The sequence below is a fragment of the Armigeres subalbatus genome, chromosome 3, assembly GCF_024139115.2.
Source record: "Armigeres subalbatus isolate Guangzhou_Male chromosome 3, GZ_Asu_2, whole genome shotgun sequence".
NCBI classification, from domain to species: domain Eukaryota; kingdom Metazoa; phylum Arthropoda; class Insecta; order Diptera; family Culicidae; genus Armigeres; species Armigeres subalbatus.
In genome coordinates, this window is record NC_085141.1 from 171,145,767 (window position 1) to 171,162,049 (window position 16,283).

General features: G+C 39.6%; 1 protein-coding gene across 1 annotated transcript in view; it reads left to right on the forward strand.

Annotated features, from left to right (window-relative positions):
* Nucleotides 1-12,902: 12,902 nt before the first annotated feature.
* LOC134219073 (ecdysone 20-monooxygenase) overlaps nucleotides 12,903-16,283 on the forward strand; it is a 147,888-nt gene continuing 144,507 nt past the window's right edge. Inside the window, exons 1-2 of the mRNA XM_062697744.1 lie at nucleotides 12,903-13,031; nucleotides 14,098-14,290. The gene's annotated coding sequence lies outside the window, so the exon portion shown is untranslated. The remainder of the gene's footprint in view (nucleotides 13,032-14,097; nucleotides 14,291-16,283) is intronic.

Consider the following 16,283-nt stretch of genomic DNA (forward strand, 5'->3'; position numbering starts at 1 on the left):
TCCAAGAAAACCCTTGAGTTAAAGCCTTTGGGTCTACATGCGTAACCAAAGATCAGTAAATTTGTCCCCTATTTGTAAAATTGCTAATAATTTTTTTTCGTCCCAAGACAGTCCATTCCCACCAGACGAATTTGGTTTAGGACAGAATTTTTACAAATTCCAAATTTGTGCGATAGGAATATTTACAATGTGAAAAATTACATATATAGGAATATCTTGAGGAGTCTAGAATAATGATTTCAAATATACCTCTTCCTGGCCGCCACGTTCTAAACTAATCATTGCACACGCCTTTCTGCATACCCTTTTTGAAAAGATGTAGTTCAATGGGTAAGATTTCCAGATATAAGTAAAATGAACATAAAAAAATCACTGTTTTTGTATCCTTTCACGAAAACCCCCTTCCCGCGAAGTACCCGTCCACCTATGGTCAATATTGGATTACTACCTGAAATATAATGAAATTATCTTTCGAAATGGCTCAAAAATCCCTAAATTCGCCAAACAGTAAACAAGTTATATAAATTTCAATTTGGGGTCTATATGATCCCAGAACATAGACAACGTAAGTTTTTTTTAAGCACAGACAGAATAATGACCACTAGAATATCTTTTAAAGTTTCCAGTAGAATTCACTCAAGAATTGTCATCAGAATCAATTCGAATAATGATTTTTTCGAAATTTTCACCAGAATTCTTTTGCAAATTTCATTCGAAATTCTTTCGGAAAATTCCATTGAATTGTCGTGGCAATACACATCGGATTTTTTCGCTGGGGAATTTTGTGGATATGTTTTTTCTTATCTTTATTTGCGAGATCGAGGAATTCGTGGATGCTTCAAGACTTTTCTCTGAAATTTATCAAACATGTTCACCATAATTCTTCCTGGCGTTCAAGAAACTAATTACTTCACTCTGCTCTGCTCACTGACTTGATTAAGATTTTTGCTCTAAGAATTGAAATGAAATTAAAAAAAAACTCAAAACCACGTTCTCACTCACGAATTGCTGCACCGACCGAACCACTTTCGACTATCTTGGCAGTCCAAACCACACGAATAAGAACAAAATCGGTTCTCGCAAATACTGAATTAGGCTTTCAAAAGGACCAGTGATACAACGATAAAAATGATCTTTAATTTTAATCTTTGCATTACTGGTATCATTAAATCATAACTGGGTCCACTCCAACCCATACACAGCAACCGAACATCAAGCAAATTAATGCACTTTAAATAACAAGTTCAAACTGGAGTGATCGAAGAGCCATCTCTTCAGTAAATCCCATTAAGTTACTGACCTGTGGCCATGCCTTTCCAATAATACAACAGCGACACTTGTACGTACTTGGTGAACGGGTGGAAAATTAAAAATTCTCCATACAAGTTTCTGGATAATGACAACCTTCTCATATCAACCAGCATCACTTCACGCTATTATCCACCATCAAGAACTATTTTCGTTTACCATAATTGCCAAGAAACCGTTCTTCGCTGCATTCCGGTGATCCCGCAGACGACGACGGTCAGCCGCTGTTGGGTTGAGGCCCGTGTCTCATCATGCAAGTAGGAATAGCATAGGCGGCATTCCCGATGTAATTATGCTTGCCGCGAGTTCCGTCGGTCAGGGCGGTGTGGTGGCGTAAGCATCGTGCCTCTATCTGAGATGAGAATCTTGCTGAGTGGCCAACTAGTCGGCTGAATGCAATTACATTGTAATGCTGCCTACCGAACCATCCTTCCAGCTATCGAAGAAAGCGATGTCAAAGCGAGGTGTGTGTGCTGTTCGATGAGGCTCATAATTAGTAGACTTTATCCCGATGTACGGCGAAAGAACGTTCGTATAGGCAAGTGCTGTTATTGTTACAGTAAAACCTGTCAAGATGTAGTGCCGTCAAGGAATTCCGTAGACCATAATACGTTGGTGGTTTGATATCAGTTTTATTTGTCATGGTTAATTGACTTCAATGGAAATTAGATTTGTTCATAAATGAATACATTTCTTTTTTTTTGTCCAATCTAATAGCACTCCCACGCAAACCATCATCACAGGCAGGTAGGGGAAGCCTCCGGATACCTGTTGATAATGTTGGTTTGCGTGGGAGTGCCATCGGATTGGGTAAATCGACATTTGAATCTCTGTTTACAAAATCACATACGTCCTTTTGAACAAGTACCCTAGATATATCATTGGTTGTATGGGATAACGCAACCTCAGATGACACAAGATTACCCAAGTAGCACACGCAACATCTTCTAAAAAGCACCTTGTTTCTATTCAGATTCATTAAAGGCATTGGAAAAACATCAAAGCACAAAAAAGTTGCATCAAGATTTCAAAAAGTTTCGAATTGTGATCAATGTTTCATTAACATTCCAAAGCAATACCTACGCGTTTGGCATTTGAAAACAAACAACCAAAGAATAGGTTGTTATGCTACGTACACACTAGTCAAGCAGTTTGACGAACATTGACTCCGCCCCAAAGAAAACGCTTCGGTTGCTGCTTTGTTTGAACGTGTGTGAAGTTGTTCGAACAACCATTTGACAGTTGGCGGCTCAGTTGGAAAAATTACAACGGTTTGATTTTGGTTTGAGTTGTCGGGGGTGGAGTCAAGGTTCGCCGAACATGTTTGACAATTTGTAGTGAAGTTGCACAAACCCCCATATAATTTTTGATGGTTGGTGCTCAAGTTGGCGCTTCGGTCGTTCGTGTGTGATATTGTTGGTCGAATAAATTGATTGTTCGTGTCGCTGTTAGTGAAACTTGATGGATGTTTGAATAAACGAGAGGTCGAGTCAATGTTGGTCAAACTGCTTGACAGTGTGTACGTTCCATTAGAAAAACTGCACTGAATGTGGCATATACGAAACAAAATCATTAAGTTGCATATTTTTTACCGTGTAACTTCAATGCGTCTGTCAAAATTAAATTGGTTGTTTAAATTAAGTTACAGATAAGTTGAGTAGGAATATCTTCATGTTTGATTTAGCACCGTTCAACGTTTTGACAACTCACAATGATGGTGCAATCAAGTAACAGGAAACCCGAGTACAAAACTCCCTAATCGTATGGTTTTTATTGGTGAGTCAACATGCAGTCCCTTCGAAGTGATGAATGATACTGTGGTAGAGTGAAGGACTATCAATCACAAGATCCATAAATCGAATCCAGTTTTATATTTTTATTTTATTTCTTCCCGCTGTAGTATTTTGCAACATTATCGCAATTTTACAGCAATCGAAGGATGTTTACGTACACAGCAAATAATTTGGAAAATTCAACGACGTGTAAAATTGTCGCTAACCCCAACAAACGAAATAACATTCGATATTCAATTAAATTTGACTGAATTTTACAAGCAAGCACCGTTTAAGTTTATTTCGATTGAAAATAAAAGTGAGATCGATTGAATGTTACTTTTTTTGCATGCTCCAAATATGTGCATTAAAATACATTTAAAATCACAACATATTTTTATCTGTGTAGGCTCTACACGGGTAAAATTTCATTCTCGAAAATCATAAATATGACTCATGATTTCATGAATATAGTGCGTTTTCATGTTATGAAAATACACCATGATTATAAATCATGAATTCATGATTTGTTTTATGATCTGTTTTCCAGTAACGCACTGATGCGTTACGGTTTTTCTACCGACGGCTAATCATTATTTGGATCATGAAATCATGAGTCATATTATCTGAAACCATGAGTCATTCGACCGGAATCATGAGTTCAATTCATGAAAATAGGAGCTTTTCTTGTAAATGCGGGTTCCATCCGTCATAGAGTTGTGAATCGATTCATGATTTAGTTCATGAAATCATGAGTCATCTTACCTGAAACCATGAGTCATTCGACCTGAAATCATGATTTGAGCTCATGAAAATGGAAGATTAGTTTTAAAATGTGGGCTCAGCCGATCATTGGATCGTAGGACGGGTCATAGCAGCATGAGTTGTTTAACTTGAAATTATGGATTGAATTTACGAAAATGGAACAATTTACTTGAACTAGAGGGGCCCTCCTTAGCCGTGCGGTAAGACGCGCGGCTACAAAGCAAGACCATGCTGAGGGTGGCTGGGTTCGATTCCCGGTGCCGGTCTAGGCAATTTTCAGATTGGAAATTATCTCGACTTCCCTGGGCATAAAAGTATCATCGTGTTAGCCTCATGATATACGAATGCAGAAATGGTAACTTGGCTTAGAAACCTCGCAGTTAATAACTGTGGAAGTGCTTAATGAACACTAAGCTGCGAGGCGGCTCTGTCCCAGTGAGGGGATGTAATGCCAATAAGAAGAAGAAGAAGAAGAAGAAGAGCTCGTCCCATATTTAAGATTAATGAAATACGTATAAAAATTGAAATCAGCACTTATGAGTCTGTCAGATGTGCATTGCTGCTACACATTAGGGGAAGGGGGGGCAATATGCCCTAGCTAAGCAAACACTGCTCTATTGTCTTATTTGTAACGCTATTCATGGGTATTTTTACATTATGCATAAGTCAAACAAGATAGCTAGTTGATGCCATTCAAAAATTGTCAAAAATCTCAATCATATTGATAATATTCACATTTCAAAAAAGTGGTGATATTCTGTTGCCGGAAAACTCATGAGGCAAAACGCCTTTCAGCTGGCGGCTCCTAGGGAACAAAGTACCACGCGTCGGCGAATCAGCATTCTAGTATGGATAGTCCGTGGAGACGCAAGTACTTTGTAGGTTATTGCCACTAGGGCGTTTTGCCTCGCCAAAATGTTAGATGTTTCTTCAAAATGTGGAAATTTTCGGTTTTTCCGACCTTCCCATGCACTATTTTGAAACTTTATTCACCTATCCTACATAATTTTAGATCTAGTTTTGTTACGGACATATTAATGACGGTAAATATGAGGGAAACCACAAAAGGCGTTTTGCATCGGGGGGGCGTTTTGGGGCCTCTTCCCCTATAAGTAGAATATTCTTATGTTTGGCATGCTCTGCATTTCAGTATTCAACTACACAGGGACATGGGTACATTTTAATATCGAAGTCGTGTTCTTTTGAATTCAAATCAAAACCTAATTCACAATATATAGTAGTTTGTGCAACAAGTTGCAAAAAGATGATTTTTTCAGTACGAGTTGTACATTTATCCAACGAGGCTTGCCGAGTTGGATAAATACTACGAGTGCTGAAAAAATCGAGTTTTGCAACGAGTTGCACACGCTATTTTTTGCAATGACTAAAAATGGACTTCAATTTGATAAATCTATTCCAAAATTGTAGTCTAATTTTCTCCACATGATCATTCTTGCCAATAAATTATGTTGCTGCGGAGAAGAATCAGATTCCATGTTACCGTGCCACATTGCAAAGTTCAATGAGCCGTGAAGCGATAGATGTACTTGCCTTTGGAAATTTTGGATGTCATGACCGCCAAACTATTTAATTTATTACGGGGCGCATAGAATACACTATTTGAGCACTTACCCAAGCTAATTTAGCAAAATGTAGTCACGTAACGACTGTTCTGGTGTTGGTTTTTCATTATAGCACCCAAATGAGTGTTATAATGAATATTATGCAACCCATTTGAGTTGCATAATGTTCATTAAAGCATCCATTTCTTTGGTATGGAAAAGTAGGCTGTTTTATCACTCAAAGACGAACTGTAAACCAGATATTATGATCAGGAATTGCAAAAAAGATTTTTTGAATTTGCCAGCACCATCTCCTCAACATAAATAAAAAAACGCCACCTCCGATCGATAGAGACAAATATTAATGATAACAATTGGACGCAAACGTAGCCAGTGTTTCGCAATAAAGCCGCAAGGGCGCTCTAAATTAACAAATAATAGATTATTATTAAAATACAATTGTTGATTAAACCACATTACTTACAGAACGTGTTTTAAATTAGAAAAACGCCGCCGCTGAGGATTATGGACGCCACAAATTTATTGCCACGGTTTGACAGATAAAGGTAACGCCTGTCCCATTGATTTCATAATTTCATGATTCACATTCATGGCAGCGGTAGCTTTGACTCATGATTTTGGTGAATTGAATCATGAAATCATGAGTCTAATTCATGATTTCATGAAATGAGATAGATCATGAATTCATGATTTTTAAATCATGAAATCAGTAATGGATTCGTTTCCGTGTACCCCTTGCCCTTTTGAGATTGCAAGGCAGTTATATTTGATGCTACATATGTAACAATGTTTCTTTCCGAATAATTGCAACACAGTTAAATGTTCAGTGGTGAAACAAGTTGTGCTGCTTGGGTAAACAATGATAATTTCCAGGTAATCGCAATGTTTCCAAGTATTGCTACATGGTAAGCATAGTAATTTATGGTACGAACTTGAATAGTAATACCATGATGGTCGTTTTGATTTTCCTAGCAATGATGATGCCTTTCTCGATATAATTGTTACACTTCGCCTTAGTGTGATACAACCAACAAAAAATCCCAAAAAATATTCTCAACAAGGTAAACTATCCGACCATCGCGGCTCCCCTTTGAGCTATTCCAATCCTCCCACCGTTACAAGCGCAAAAGCGATTGGCAGTAGCAGCTATGTAGGTTCAAACCACCACTACCCTTTGATTTCATCGGCAACCGGAGAACGAAAATGTCCCACTTGAAGAATCTGCTCCACTCTGCACCTCGGAGAAACTGATGCCGATCTTCGGGCAGCTCGCTACTCGGCTACGCTGATGCAAAACCCGTTTCGACCAGGTCTTCACTTCACTCTTGGTATGTTCATCATTGAAAATGGCTGCTAGGGCAGGCCTGGTCAACTGGAATGCTTGCTCTCTCAGGAGCAAATCCATCGAGCTGAAGGATTTCCTTGAGAAGAAGCAAAAGACGTGGCGTCTAAAACTGGAGGTGAACGTCTACATTCCAGACTTTCGCATCGTGGGACTTGACCGATCCCATTAGACAACAATGGCTCTAGGGATTGCTTGATAACTCCTGCAGAGAAGATTGTCAGCTCACACGATCTTGGACAGAACATCGTCAGTCCACGCGAAACAGCCGTTAATGGGCATGCTAACAACATCCATCGTATTCCCAACGGCTTCTCGGAGAATTTGGAGATCTCAGCTGGCAAATTAACGGCCTATATCAAATCATCGAAAAACATGAAGGCTCCATCAGGCTTCGACAACATCCTGCATCTCGAACTCAAACATATGAGTGCTTTGTTCTTCGAGCACCTTTCGCTGATCCGTCTGAGCTATTTCCCATCGTCCTGGAAGTCAGCCAATGTCATCCCAATCCGGAAGCCTAAGAAGGGTCCTTCATATACGAAAAGTTATCGCCCCATCAGCCTTCTCTCAGGGACTCCAAACTATTTGAAAAGGCGATTCATAGCCGGTTACTCATCACAACATCTTATTCGAGGAACTGTTTGGTTTCCGACAAGGAAGATCTCTACTGTACACCAACTGACCTGAGTTACCAACGTCCTTTGCCTGTCTCTTAAACATCCGCCATGGTCTTACTCGATGTCAAGAAGGCATTCGACAATGTATCACACTTATTTTTTTTACCGGGATCTCAGCAAAATGTTGAACTTTTACCGAGATTCGCACAGCCGTGCCCCAGCAAATATGTTTTTTTGCCGAGATTTCTGTGTACACACTCAGTTTTTATTTCTGCAGCTCGGCAAAAATCCGCACAGCCGTGCGCCAGCAAAATAAAAAACTGATATTCCGGCAAAAATGATGTTTGTTAGCTGATTTTCGGCAAATTATTTACTGATTTTCAGCAATTTTGACAGATATCTCGGCAAAAAACATGTTTGCTGGGGCACGGCTGTGCGAATCTCGGTAAAAGTTGGCCATTTTGCTGAGATCCCGGTAAAAAATATTAAGTTTGTGGTATGATGGTCTGATGTACATATTACAACGCTACAATCTTCCCAGCTACGTGGTGGAAATCATCAACAATTACCTGTCGGCAAGGACATTTCGGGTCTCAATTAGCGGAGCAAGTTCCAATGCGCACAACACCGCCGTAGGCGTCCCCCAGGGCAGTATCCTCGGGCCCCTGCTGTTTTACCTGTTCACCTTCGACATGCCTGAACCTCCAGAAGGCGGCAAGGCAGTCTCTGTTCGCAGATAAGACCTCCATCGTCTATAATGGTAGAGTAATCAGAACGCTAGTGGCAAAACTCCAACGAGGCGTGAATGCCCTCACAGAATTCATCACCAGCTGGAAGATCTGTATCAAACGCGGCGAAGATCCAGGTCATCATTTTCGTCAACTATAAACCTTCTAAACATGTTCATCCTCAATGGGACGACTGTGGAATGGGCCAATAAGGCTGACTACCTTGGCTTGATCCTCGACAGCAAGCTTATTTTTTCGGCAACAGGTTGGCAAGACGGTGACGGAGTATAACGTTTTGTTGAAACTACTGTACCCTTTGATCAATCGTCAGTCGTCATTGTCCTCAAAAAATAATCTTGCTGTCTACAAGTCATAAAGCATCCTTCCCGTGATCGAATACGGCATGCCGGTCTGGGGGAGCTGCGCTTAAACTTATCATCTGAAACTCCAACGAGTGCAACCAGAGTTCTGAGGTCCATCGTTTGCCTGATATCAAAACACTTTACGAGCGCTTTGGTGAATGTAACTATCGGTTTAGGGCCCGTTGCTTAGCTTCGGATCAGGCAACGAATAGGGTGCTAGTTCCAATTTAGGTTACCAATTTTAAATGTTATATTTGTATACATTACAGTGATTCAAATTTTGACTTTTTTGCTTCCCGATGCATCAACGATTGTATTTGCCATTTTAATAATCCTCCCAATTTTTATTCGTTTCCGGGTCTATTGTCGTTGAATCAATCCGTTTGTTCTACTTTTGCCTTTCTTGGTAATTGTAGAATCTTTGGTGGGCTACCTTACCAGGGTTGCGCTACCTACATCACGTGCACAGTTTAGTTTAGAGTCCCTCGCTGGCACTCGGACGATAATCATAAGCCAACCCCCGCTCCCTGCATAGGTAGCAGACGCTGTTGTGAGCCGCTCCTATCATGGAGAATATACGCTCGATCCGATTTGCACCTCCGGAGACGAGCAAATCCCCCCTTCCCTGTCAAGATAGAACGTGACCTGTCTAGAACGTGGTGGGGTTTAGCAGTGGGGCTGTTAAACCTCTACAAAAAAAAACTACGTGTCCGCAAGCAGGGCCTATCAAAGCGACCGTGTGCCGCTTAAAGCGCACAGGAGCCCAAAGTGTGTCAATTGGCATGGGGGCGAGTGACATTTGGAGAAGCCACTTCGGCGGAAGGGTAGTAGTGGGTTCTACACACCAACAGTGAGGCACAAGTGGTGCACGGGGAGTGCCCCATCTTCGGTAGGGTAGCGCGTGGTCTGCTTCAGCAGAAGAGCTAGTGATCGGCCTGGGCTGAGGAAGGAGTTTCTTAGCATAGTGTCTGTAGGCCCAGGCAGTTACCGCTAGACTCCTCGAGGCATGGCAGTGGAGTGTTAGAGTGGGCATCCAAGTAAGTCTCCAGAAATAGTGTGTGTTCCTGTTTGAATATGTGCGTTAAGGTGACTCGGGGAGGCACTACACACCGTGTTATTTTTCCTATCTTTCGTCTCTTTCTAGCATTTCCACCTCGTAATTTTGCAGCTGCGTTTCTCGGGTTTCAGTTGTTTGATGTAACTGTAAATGTATCAGCATGTAGATTACGAGTAAGCACGCGCCTGTGATACTTTTTCAAAGTCATATTTGTTGTAGAAAAAAAATTAAGCATCCAATGATGAAATGATGACGATTTGATGATTGTTTGTGCTTCCCGTGTCACCTTAAGCACAGCCAATCCTCCAGAAGTAATGCATTACTCCTTGTAAAAAAATACGACCATAGTTCCCACCGGAGTTGGTTACCCGATCTTCCCTAAGGTTGATCCCGGCCAGCGCCACAAGGAGGTAGGGATAGGAGCTGCTTATATTTCTTCAGGTACGCGAAGTACCAATGGTACGTTTTATCCAGCATTTTCCGTGCCTACCGTGTGGCGCAGATGCATGAATCAAGTATACAAAGAAGATTGTTAATCGTATAAAATACGGCAGACTTTTGTGGACTGGTCACTTAGTGCGAATGTTGGAAGAAAGAATAGCGAAAGAAATATTCAACAGAGAATGAGATAGAGGCCGGCGACTTCGTGGAAGGCCACGAACACGTCGCGGCTGCACGCGGTGGAATCGGACCTGGAGACCCTGAACGTTCGTGGAAATTGGAGGAACACCGCCCAAGACCAACGATTATAGAGCTCTACAATAAGCTAGGCATAGGTGTATCGACGCTGTAGCCAACCAGGTATGTAGGTGAAGCTTGAATGGAAGTCTCCAAAGGTGTTTTGAAACCATAATTGTTGCTTAGGTTGCCAGTCCAGCTCTCATCGTTTTTAGTACCCATTTTGGGGGGATATACCCTAATCTATTTGCACATATTGAGCAAATGGCTCAAGTTTAGTTAATGCTAGTTATCGGCAACCAAGTTTTCCCGATAAAAACTCGCAATTGGTTGAGGTTTCTCGAGATATTTTAAATATTGAATTTCTCCAAACAAGTTGTTCAAGCAAAGAAGTTTTGATATCACTTGCTACTACGATGCACTTAATGGTGAAAACATACAGACATATGGTACAATGAAACAAAATTGGAAGTCTTTTGTTGTGAAATTAAAATATCATATGATTTGATTTATGTTTTGTTCGAATAACTTGTTTGAAGAAATCCTAACGTGCAAATTTGTGCCAAAGGTTCAGCTTCTGATTTTTAAGAATTTTACGGCAAGTCACGCATTGGAAATTGTATTACTCAAATGTCCAGAGAAAAAAGAAGAATAATAATTTAATAAATAAGCAATGATTTGTGATAAATTCATGAATTTTGTAGAACAACAACTTTCAGGGGAACAGTATTTTGTGCACCAAAAAGATTGAAAATCCCTTTAACATGGTCAAAACGTGAACGGAACGAATCACAATGCTCATAGAACTTGTAGAGCACACCAAAAACTTCTGTTTAGAGGTTGTTGGGATGATTTTTGGCGTTTATGTCTCTTGTTAGTTTTTTTTTTTCAAAATTCAAAATAGCCCAAAATCACTAAATCGGCTTAAGCCACCTCGAAATTTTATTCGAATTAGCTGAAAATTTGACAGGAGGCTTATTTTAGCATAAGAATTGCGATTCTGGGCTGACCGGTTGAATTTTTGATACTTTTTGAAAACATGAAGAGGTCTAATATACACAGATGCACCCAACGCTTTGTTTTCATAAATTAAACCGAAACAAAAACATAATCGTCTGACGCCATATTGCTGCCATGTTATTTAGATGAAAATATACAAACGTTAACATAAATATTATTTTTATTTTAATTACTAGCTGGTCCGTCGAACTTCGTCTCGCCCAAAATTACTTTGTATTCACAATTTGAATGTTCAACGTTTGCTCTGCGCTTTAATTTCATTTGACAGGGCAAATGTCAAAACGTCTACCAAATTGTGTTCTGTTCGTTTGATTAGTTCTCGAGGTATGCAGAAATGGTAGTTTTATTTGTATGGGAGCCCTCCCTTTTGGAGCAGAGAGGGGTCGCGAACTATCATGAAAACATTTCTTATCTTCAATAACCTCCACTTACCAAATTTGGTTCCATTTGGTTGATTAATTCTCGAGTTATGCAAAAATTAATGTTTCATTTGTATTTATAGTTTCATTAGAAGGAGGGGCTTCTAGAGCGGGGAGGGGTCTCTGACCATCTTGAGAACCTTCCCCGGCCCAAAAGCCCCTGCATACACATTTTCACGCCGATCGGTTCTGGTTTCAGATTCCATAAGGGTCAGACAGACAGAAATTCATTTTTAAGTATAAGGAAATAAATTATTATTATTATTTATAATTATAATTATTATAATTAAATAATACATATTTATTTCAATTTATTAGTCTAACGCACGAGAAAGGCCCCACCACCATTACTAGGGGAATTGACTTAGGTTCACCTTTATATCTTGAAATTCCCGAAACATTTCAGAAAAAATGCATACATATAGGCTAGATGTACCAGTTGTGGCTAAGGCACCAGTTGTCGCACTAGTGCTTTATATGCCAAATGGCCAATCAAATCACCGCAAACCAAGTTCATATCGATAAAGCATATTCATATGATACGATAACACCTTTGATTTCCTCCAAAACAAGCAAAGCATAACTGTAAAAATTGATTTTGCTTAATTTTCGACGTCCTTTGCACCAGTTGTCGCACTAGTGGCCCCTATTTGGCCAATCCCATAAGACAACAATGGGATTTGCCAAATAAGAAACCAAAATTAAGAATAGTGCCACAACTGGTGCATGCGTTCCTATTATGGATTAATCAATTTTGAGGTTAAAAACAAATTTTATTGTGGTTTTCACAGCTGTTCTAGGGAGCAGGAATATAAAGTCCACCACATGTCTTTTACTTATTTTTTTAAAAATAGTTGTTCTTATGTATGGCGACAATTGGTACACCCACCCTAACACCAATCTGCATATTTGCATTTTATTGATGATTCATATATTTGTAAGCGAAATGTAAGATTGGGGATATAAAATTTACGTCCCGAATCAACTATCTTGAAAATACAGCTCAATCAACTATCGCACACAATTGAAAACGCTTTTCTACTCGGGACTGCCATCCTAGTGATGCCACATGCATTTTTCCCGTCCGTTTTCATTCATCGAATCGCACGTTCGCGATGGACTTTATAATCACACCTCCCGGCCGCCGCAACCACTGCTCGCAGCAATCGCGGAACAACCACAGCATGACGAGGCCTCCCAAACTAGTGCTCGAATCAGTCTTGGATTATCTGCGTTTGCGTGAGGAGCTTATTCCGCGCGGATTCCCGTCTTGATGAAGCGTGCTGCGTACTGTGTGCTGCATACGTACGTAAGGTTGTTCGACTGCGAGAGAGCACCGTAAACATTTGGAAGCATTGCGATCTGGCCGAAGCATAGGTACTACGGAAGATGCGTTGAGTTGTGATAAGAAAGGAAGCTGATACGAAATTTAAGAGTGTAGAGAGGATCGTTGAGCATTGATTTTTGTTTTTTTTTTTAAACAGAGCGAGCAGCATTATCTCTCGCTCTCTTAATTCCGCGCGCTAGTTACTGCGGTTCCAACATGCCTTATTTGAAGCCGGCGCGCTGACTTTTATACCATTACATGGATTGGGTCAGGTCGCAGATGAGCCTCTGAAGAAGAAGCACACCCGCAACGACGCGCGATCATCAGCCACGAACGTCTCAGCGCTGAGCTTGGTTTATCGCATCGCGTTTTGTTTTGGTTTTTAATGCCGTGCAGAGACTGGATCCACGATATTTTCTCATAGCGCCTTCCGTGAGTTGGAGGTTATGGGATGAGAACTGTGCTGAAGTGGTTTCTGTGTTTTTTGTGTAATGCTGTAAACGCTCATGAGAAAAGTGTCGGCTTCAGTTCTACTGCAACTAATTGGACCTCTGTGTGCTAAACAGTGGAGATTTTTCAGCGACTCGAGAATCAGCGAGAACATAAAGTCTGTGTGGAATAGATTTACGCACTCACGAGGTCAAAGTGTAGTCGTGTCGAATGATAAGAACAGTGCTGCATATTCAGTTTCCATCGAGTTCGCCATCGTCATCGTGCCCTTGAAATACATGTCATTGGATCAGATAGTTTCCTGAAAGCCAGCGCTATTTTTAACCATATTTTCTGCGGACCAAAATGACGAACCGACCCGATCAAGACATGGCTTGATAATGAGTTTAACAATACAGTTTTAAGTTATGATTGAAAGACAGTGAGCAATGAAGATAAGTGGTATTTCTGAAGAATATCTTGTATCCAAACTCAAACGCTTGTATCTGTCGGGGAATTAGTCGTTCACGTTTTTCGTTCCTTTTGTCTTGGTTTTCTGATCTGAAACATAAGGCCAAAGGGTATGGAGTAAATCAAATGAAGAATATAAATCGAGCAAGTGCAAGGAAGGGTGCATGTTTGAGACAAGATCAATTTTAGATTTACTAATTTAATTTCTTAATGAAGAACTACGCCGGTCCACGTGGTGTGTTTACAAACAAATACCGGTGCAACAGTTTTGAAGTAAAATAACAAGAAAACAAGTCGTTGTAGAATACGTAGTTTGTAGAGCGAGAGACTAACTCACAGCAAGAGAGGAGTTTGAGATCGTGGGAAGGTGACTCAGCTGCCGCGCTTGTTGCGTGAACAAGGAAGCAAGGTAAGTGGCATTGTGTTCTCGAGCATAATTTAAATCTGCACCGCATTTTAGCAGTAGCATGTGTTTGTACTCTATCAAAAGATGATCCCACCGTAGAAAGCAACCTATTCAGGAATGCATGTATATAGTTAGAACACGTCGTGGATCTATTTCTAACGACGAGCGTTGATAAGAAGAACCCAATGCAATTGTGTTGCACGAGGCGAAGATTGAACGACCAAGGTCAAACGATTGATTTGATTCCGGTAACGAATCTGCTGTCTGAGCTATTTAAATAAGGCATTGACGATGAAATCTTAATTCGGATGTTTTGGATAAAATAGATCCTTTTTGTGGCATTTTTCAAGGCAATTATTTAAAAAAAATTAGAGTTTGCTAAGAGTGAAATACAAAAAATAAATTTCCAACTAAATAGAATAAAAAACCAATCACTTTGAAAACTAAGTTTGACAAAAAAAATACGACGCATATTTCAAAATTAAAGATAGCAGCATTAATAATAGACCCTAAAATACTATTTTTATGCTTGTAAAGTGGGATATTTTTACCCGTCATAACCCTTGCGTTTCGTAGTTGTTTATAGTACCATATAAACTAAGTCGGTTTTTTCATGTTTGAGCTTTTTACTTTCTTTATTACGCTCCCGCTGTTTTTTTGTTCCGAAACTGCCTTAAGTGGCATTTTTAACAAATATGTGATTTTTATATATCCTATATTTTTGTGCAATATTACACATTCTTAGCTAGATTAGCTTGAGGTGCTCAAGGATCAACTAAACGACTGATTAGGATTAGTCAAACAAATGTCAGTGCAGGTCAGCCTCGTTATGAGGAGGCAACCTCGATACAACGTAATTTGGCCAGCCCTATAAAATGTATATTTTTCAAAAATAATCCATCAGTTTCGACAGCGAAGAAGTATAAGGGATATATCTCCTGTTAGAGCTAATAAAACCCTTAAAAATTGCTTTATTTTTGGAGTTATGCAAGAAACTGTCCAAATTAGGAACATTGCCAAAACTGGTACACTTACCCTACCTACTAGCCGATCAGAACCGAGTTGGGCAGTCGATTTTTCGTGGGTAAATGTTAAATGCAAGATTGTTAGCGGCGCCGTACTGTAGATCGATTTTGCCTCGATTGTTTTGGATTTCTTCACAATTCATCAACATTAGACTATTTCATGATTTTCACACTATCCCATGGAAAGTTTCTATCTTTCTTTATATATAAACACAGCTCATTTGAAGACGAATCGATTAGTGAAAAAATCTTGCAAATCGGTTCATCCATTCGTGAGTATACAGAGATAGGGTATATGGCCCAAACCTTAGCCTATTATGCTACGGTTGAGCATATTTATTGTTGTACATCAGCATAAATTGAAGCTCTAAAAGTGTCCAGTAAAATGGATAAAATTTTGACTAATTTTTCCAATGTGACCTCTATACTGCCGTAATCTGAAAAAGTGACGTATGCGCCATTTTATAACATAAGGTACACTGGGGGAAATGGAAAAAGGGGGTAAGTGTAAAAATCGACTCAAAAAATTGAAATTGTACATACTTTACAGTTTTTACCACATCATAACATTATGCAAGAATATACTTTGATGCTCATACTAATACTATGTTGAAATTTGTATAATGCATACACTAACACGGTTAACGCTTGAACTGTAATTTCAGGTTTCGCAAAAAGTTGATTTTTGCATTCATAAAATCAGTTCTTATTTGCACCAATTGTTCTTTTTTCAAGTGAATTTATAGCACAGATGACCATTATAATACAATTAAACTAATTCTATTTAATTGGTAGTGGTTTTAGTGGTTTAGTGGAAAGTTAAAAATAGCACTGATAGGTAAATATATTGTATAATTCACATTCATTTTTATTCAGAACAAGTTTCGCCGTTGAATGCAATTTTTTTGCGCACAAATTATATAAGGACAAGTGCTTAAGAATAGCTGATAATTTTGTACGTGCTTTGCGCA